We start from the raw sequence: 7,689 nt of genomic DNA, 5'->3' as shown, positions 1-7,689 counted from the left end.
AAAAAAAAAAGACAAACCAAAAACTGGCAAATCAGATTTCACTGAGAACACAAAGCTTCTTAAAAGGTGTAGCATGTTTCACATTCACAGAACGGAGGACATCCAGCATCACCTAGTCAGTGGTTTGGAGCTTTTTCAACACTGAAAACTACCTGCAATTTTTTTTTGACTGGGAGTTGGTAGTGGTAGTGCCATTGTACTTTTTTTTTTTTGGATGCTACATATAGCAACCAGGGGTGCTTTGCTGTCCCTGCCTCCTCAATAGATCTGAACTATTGTTACCCGCAAACTGTCGTTCTTTTAGGCTTAAAAAAAAGCCTAGCAATGACAGCTAGTTCCTGCTCTCAAACCTATTGTTACAGTTGGCATCCGTGGATCGTAAACGTCACAGTAAAATACCACTGGTCGGAACTCAGCCTTGCTGTCCCTCATTTATTGAAATTCAGTTCCTTATTCTATTCATGGAGGCCCAGCATCATCGGTGGGCAGTAAGTAGAGTTTTCTGTCCCTAGACTGATATCCACCCATCAAGACATTTTGATACTTGCACAACTCCTCCAAGACCCCAAGCCTTTGCTTGCAAAAGGGCTGGGGGCTTTTACCAGGAGTACAGAGTCAGAGCGCCAATTTCAGGAAGATATGTACCGAACCTTGTCAGCATCTTCCACCCAACATCACTTACAGGTTCCCTTTAGGCACACTTCATCAACAACCACTGGGAGCATGTGAATTTCTCTCTTGACTGGGAATTCTTGAACTGGCATGGATAGATGGGCACAAGAACAGAGAGATACTTATTCAACTATGACAAAGTCACAAAACGTCCAGGATATGTCATACGGACATGGCTGGATTACCACATCAAGCCAATTTAATTATAAAATCAGGACAGGCACTGTACAACCTGCTCACACCATTCCAAATGCAACGGCTTTTCCCCATTCTTTTTCTAGGAGCATAAGATTGAATCTGAAGAAATGTTCACACACATTCGTACATCAGTTTTCAGTGCAATAAAGAACAATAGAAGCTGCTTCACTGACATAGAAAACAACACAAATGTAATAAACCGCACAAAGGCAAAAAACAAAATGCTGCAGCCACAGCAAAAAAAAAAAAAAAAATCCAAAAGTCACAACAGGTATTACTTGTTGCACCAAAATACTTTGGTTATACTGAATATGGATCTAAAGCATGTCAGATGATTCTTGCTCGAGATAAATATTCATGGCCTATTAATCCATCAAAGCGGATAAGCAAGTGTATGATCAACACAGCTGTCAAATGAAAATGCAATAGTTGGGTTAGAACACCTAAAATGGAGCAATAAACTGATGGAGGAATGTGGACTACATCCCATATTACACCTCTCACTTCTTCTAATACTGGTTTAAAAATACAAAATGATTAAAGGAGTTTTATGATTGGTTACTTTTCCTTTATACCTGCGTTTCCCCCTAAATATATGGTGACTTTTATTAATATTTGTTTAGCTAAAGTTTTACATTTTATTGATGTTGACATATGCACATGTATGCAGAATTGCACACAGACACAGTTCAATACACCGGTGTACATTCACCTTTAGTTAGACATACGCCGTGATCCACATGTCATGCAGGTCAGTATAGAGGTGAATGAGGGCCATCCTGCATGCACCAACATGATAGAGAATAGCAGAGCATTGAATATCTTCCTGGTGTGCAGTAATTCTGTGTAACGCACACATATTATATGGAATATAGGATAATATATATATATATATATATATTTTTTTTTTTTTTTATTTATTTTTTTTTTACCACAGACTTGCCATTCACTACTACGCAACGATTTAATTGATCAGAAAAGTGCTTTTCTATCTGGCCAGAAGGTTGATCTAAAACTGACTGGGTAAGGTGTTTGTTTTTAATCAGCAATTGTTCTGTACCATGATAATACAGATTAATTATGGAGCACATGGGAAGAATAAGGATTGCAGGCAGTGCATGGTAAATTACTGATATAAAGTATGATGATTTTATTGATTGAAAAAAACATTAGGAGCAAAAGAAGGTAATTATTTATAAAGCAGCAAGTCTGACATTCACGGAAACATTCCCTGATGGTGAATCCAGGTCCATGTGCTTCAGTGGCAGTAACTGATTCTTAGCCAGTGAATGTCACATTCAAAACTTTAGAAATAGACGCCATAGTGTATGTTGTACACCCAAAGCTGCGACATACATGAATATGCATTTCATCCATACATGTGATCCCTGGTGATACAGAGAATCCCTCCAGGTCTATTGGTATAGGTGCAGCAATGTGATGTGACCCAGCCCTTACATTTCCATGTTTGACAACCACAACACCAATCATAAAGAACAAGCGGGGATTATACCCAAAGGAGCTCACAATCTAAGATTTCATCTTTTCTTCAATGACCCAGTAACATGACCTGCTTATTTAGAAGGAACATTTCTGAGAAGCGTCAAATGAAATTAATCCATAGAGGTGACAGATACAGCATTAGCAAATTCCAATCTTTATGGCTGAACTGTGACCGTGGCAAGGTGACTTCTAGGTGAGAGGAGCTTGGGATATCATCACAGGTACACAGATTGGATATGATCCTTATAGATTTCTAAAAAGCGTGGACATGATCACACAAAATAAATCAAGAAACATGCACACCATCATAGCGATCAAAGTGATAAAACAAGATTTCTAAATGTTGTTTAATAAATAAGAAAAAAACATGTGTTCACTGTCAGTGACAAGCTGTCAATCACTGCCTTTTATCATGGATTTATTACTCTATTTCCAAAAAAATAAAACCAGAAATGACATCCAGCTACAGATTCACAGGACCAGGTTAAGGTACAAAGACAAATTGCTAGGAGGAACATCCCTAAATTATTTGCTTCCCCTGTAGGGAATATAAATGATTGCCAGGTACCATTAAAGATCCTAAACACACCTGTGAAAGCAATTTGCTTTACATGTCAAGGGGTGACATCTGAGATGAGTGACAGATGACAGGTAGATGAATGACATATGATGAGTGGGTCAGAGATTTGTGGGACTGTGCCCCATGTAGCTGGAAGCAATGCAGTGTAAGGGCACGGATGTGACATTAGATGGTGCACTTACCTGTGATCAGAGCAAAGTAGGTTATGCTAGATTAAGTTATCCCGCGATCATGGCGAGCTCAGACGTTCCTCCGTGCAGTGACCGCGTACTGATCCTTGGGTCTCTCACAGTCCCAGCACACACTCACCCGCTCACATACACACCGAGACTGACTAACAGAGAGCCCAGCGCTACCCGGCCACACCTACGTACCGCCTACTGTGTGTTTTTTTTTTACCACAGACTTGCCATTCACTACTACGCAACGATTTAATTGATCAGAAAAGTGCTTTTCTATCTGGCCAGAAGGTTGATCTAAAACTGACTGGGTAAGGTGTTTGTTTTTAATCAGCAATTGTTCTGTACCATGATAATACAGATTAATTATGGAGCACATGGGAAGAATAAGGATTGCAGGCAGTGCATGGTAAATTACTGATATAAAGTATGATGATTTTATTGATTGAAAAAAACATTAGGAGCAAAAGAAGGTAATTATTTATAAAGCAGCAAGTCTGACATTCACGGAAACATTCCCTGATGGTGAATCCAGGTCCATGTGCTTCAGTGGCAGTAACTGATTCTTAGCCAGTGAATGTCACATTCAAAACTTTAGAAATAGACGCCATAGTGTATGTTGTACACCCAAAGCTGCGACATACATGAATATGCATTTCATCCATACATGTGATCCCTGGTGATACAGAGAATCCCTCCAGGTCTATTGGTATAGGTGCAGCAATGTGATGTGACCCAGCCCTTACATTTCCATGTTTGACAACCACAACACCAATCATAAAGAACAAGCGGGGATTATACCCAAAGGAGCTCACAATCTAAGATTTCATCTTTTCTTCAATGACCCAGTAACATGACCTGCTTATTTAGAAGGAACATTTCTGAGAAGCGTCAAATGAAATTAATCCATAGAGGTGACAGATACAGCATTAGCAAATTCCAATCTTTATGGCTGAACTGTGACCGTGGCAAGGTGACTTCTAGGTGAGAGGAGCTTGGGATATCATCACAGGTACACAGATTGGATATGATCCTTATAGATTTCTAAAAAGCGTGGACATGATCACACAAAATAAATCAAGAAACATGCACACCATCATAGCGATCAAAGTGATAAAACAAGATTTCTAAATGTTGTTTAATAAATAAGAAAAAAACATGTGTTCACTGTCAGTGACAAGCTGTCAATCACTGCCTTTTATCATGGATTTATTACTCTATTTCCAAAAAAATAAAACCAGAAATGGCATCCAGCTACAGATTCACAGGACCAGGTTAAGGTACAAAGACAAATTGCTAGGAGGAACATCCCTAAATTATTTGCTTCCCCTGTAGGGAATATAAATGATTGCCAGGTACCATTAAAGATCCTAAACACACCTGTGAAAGCAATTTGCTTTACATGTCAAGGGGTGACATCTGAGATGAGTGACAGATGACAGGTAGATGAATGACATATGATGAGTGGGTCAGAGATTTGTGGGACTGTGCCCCATGTAGCTGGAAGCAATGCAGTGTAAGGGCACGGAGGTGACATTAGATGGTGCACTTACCTGTGATCAGAGCAAAGTAGGTTATGCTAGATTAAGTTATCCCGCGATCATGGCGAGCTCAGACGTTCCTCCGTGCAGTGACCGCGTACTGATCCTTGGGTCTCTCACAGTCCCAGCACACACTCACCCGCTCACATACACACCGAGACTGACTAACAGAGAGCCCAGCGCTACCCGGCCACACCTACGTACCGCCTACTGTGTGTCCCGACCTGGTGATTGGAGCTTCCCGGGGCTCCTCATTTACATATCACAACCCCGCCCTATCCTTTTCTGCTGCCTCTCTCTGCTCACCTGCAGCTTGTCAGTGCTGGCTGTGTGTATTGTGATACCTGCAGGGCAATACTCCAAGGGTTAATGATTACACAGGTCTGGGGGGTGGAAAGATGACTTTTACCTCTCCCAGGGGCCATTCACACCTGTGGAAAGTCACATGGTAAAGTGCATGTTACTGCAATGCATTGCTGCAAGTTATGTGCATTATATCATTTATGTCTTTTATATTCAAGATAATAAACAATAAATGTGTTGTAGGGCACTATAACACAATGCTAAAATATTATATTGCCTGTCTGGTTTGGTGCATTGATGGTTCATTTATTTGAATAAACTGCATTAATCCAATGCATTTGGCATAGCACTAGTTCAGGTGGTTGAATTATTATTATTAATAATAATATTTTTATTAATAATAATGATAATAATAAACCGGATTTATATATAGTGCCAACATATTACACAGCGCTGTACATTAAACAGGATTATTGCAACACGGCAGGCCAGAGAGGTGTAAATGGGCCTTAAAGCGCTCCTTGTGGCTGTCACATATTTCTGATCCCCTGCAGCCTCTCTGAAGCCTCCTCCTGTCTACGTGCCTGCATTGTGATAATGGCTGCACAGCATTTTTAGGGTGAGATTCCACCTGATGGGTGGGGTTTGCTAGAGTATTGCAGGACCCACCTTTAAGCTCCATTCTAAGCAATTGGCAGACAGCAATAAAGCATTGTCATCTAATATTAATATTAATAATAATAATATTATTAATATTAACCAGTATTTATATATAGTGCCAACAAATTACACAGTGCTGTACATTAAATATTAAATCACAAGAAGTTCTGGAACAAGAACCATCACTATAGATGACAACTTTTGCACATTTGTGTAATAATCCCTGTAAGATTTTTACTTCTATCTGGGATTCTTTCAGAGAGTTTTCCCCTTGCTATCAAGTTTACTAAACAGTAAGGGAACGCCCCAGCAGCAATACAAATGTAGAAAATAGGGAAAAACTAGAACCACTTGGGTCATATTTTTTATTTCTTTGTCACTGTTGCAGATTTGCCTTACTTTCCATATGCTCAATTGTTATCAGCATGAATGAATAAGTGAAACAAAGAGGGGGGCCCCTTAAAAAATCCCAATGGTGGTAGATATGTTACAACGTCTTCCTGGTAAAATGGTAAACCTGACCCTGAAGATCTAGGTTAATTAAAGGGACATCCCCATAGAGTTCTGCAGTGTTTCAGGCCTGTAATGGAGCGATTCCACAGGGGCTAGTGGAGGGCTCTCTCAAAATTACTGGCAATCAATAACAAAGCCAAAACTCTGATGTGGCCCCTAATAAGGAATTCTGGCTCCAGGCATGGAGCAAGTGAAGTCAGACTGAAGACAACTTCACAATTTTCTTACTTGTTCACAGTTGCAGCTCAAAGTAATGAAAGCCATAAACTCCCCGATGCACATTCCTTTGGGGCTCATTTATATGTACATGTTGTTTAGGGGGCTTTCCAACGCTGCTCGGAGGTTCAAAAATGGTCCAGGAATCAAACCGGCACTATTTTCACAACTCACTGTCTTGTAATACAATGTGCTCCAAAGGTGTGGCGGGGTTCCATTAGGAATGAAAGGCTACGTATGGCTTGGCATTGTGCACATTTCTGAAGCGCATATACATTAATGTAAATTTGCTAAATCCTGATACCTATCCTTACCTGAAATTGCTTCTGTATGGCCTGCCATAATATTAAAAGGCTATATCTAGAGGTCTGAAGTAATATTATTCTCCAGTCATTTGCTCCAACATGGTGTCATTGGTATTTATTATCAGTTTTAAACAATTATATTTTCAGATTTCTGTAGCTGGAAATTATCTTTCACAATAATATCAAGTGAAGAGAAAACAAACTAACACTGTATACACAGCTCTGATCAGTTCTATAGAGAGAAGAGGGGGGAACAGTTTTGTGCTCCCCTCCATTGAGTTTAGTGGTCATCTCCGCTCACTCATTCATCAATCCACAGGGGGGATTGATCAATGACATTCCTCCGACACTATTACGACCTCAGGTGACATCTCGTCTTATTTAGCGTGTGTACCCAGTTTTATTCCATGCCAGTGACTCACTAAGTGGAGTCAGTGGTTCACCATGTCAGCCATTAAATTATCATTTAGTAAGTGGTTTAGTAATGGAAATTTTGCTGTCTTGAGGGGTTTATGCCTGTAGACTGTTCCACAAAACAAAATGACAATAAGTAATATAAGTTTTATCTAAAGAATAGTCAAAGCGCAAAGTATATAACTATGGACAAGTGTTACTAATTGAGCATTGTAGGTAAAAATATATAGATGTATTATATGATCCAGGGCAGGAAGCCACAAGTTCTAATGCTTTTTGGTGTGACACTGAGACCTGGTGGAATTGCTGTGTATTAAGGGCACATGAAATTGTAAAACCTTCAGACATCCTTGTATGAACAATGGACCATTCCCAGCGTCATCAATCACCTTTATTTATACCCTGTATTGGTGATGTCCACTACTGTTTTTCTTCTCTTCGTCCACATCCAATTCATATGTACTGTAAAAAACAAATTGCAACACAACCTATAAAAAAATTAGCCTATACCACAAAACACAAATTTCACAAGGTATGTGACCACTATGGTGAGAATGAGTGACTGTGGTTTTCCCATACATCAGGCACTTGACAACAGATAAAAA

The 7,689-nt window shown here is 39.7% G+C and overlaps 1 protein-coding gene across 1 annotated transcript in view; it reads right to left on the bottom strand.

The window, feature by feature from the left end:
* Nucleotides 1-3,266, bottom strand: part of BCAR3 (BCAR3 adaptor protein, NSP family member) — a 72,155-nt gene extending 68,889 nt beyond the window's left edge. Inside the window, exon 1 of the mRNA XM_072419864.1 lies at nt 3,136-3,266. The gene's annotated coding sequence lies outside the window, so the exon portion shown is untranslated. The remainder of the gene's footprint in view (nt 1-3,135) is intronic.
* Nucleotides 3,267-7,689: the final 4,423 nt, after the last annotated feature.

This window comes from Pyxicephalus adspersus, chromosome 8, assembly GCF_032062135.1.
Source record: "Pyxicephalus adspersus chromosome 8, UCB_Pads_2.0, whole genome shotgun sequence".
NCBI lineage: Eukaryota > Metazoa > Chordata > Amphibia > Anura > Pyxicephalidae > Pyxicephalus > Pyxicephalus adspersus.
The sequence above is the reverse complement of the archived record's forward strand: the minus strand, read 5'-3'. Positions and strand labels throughout refer to the sequence as shown.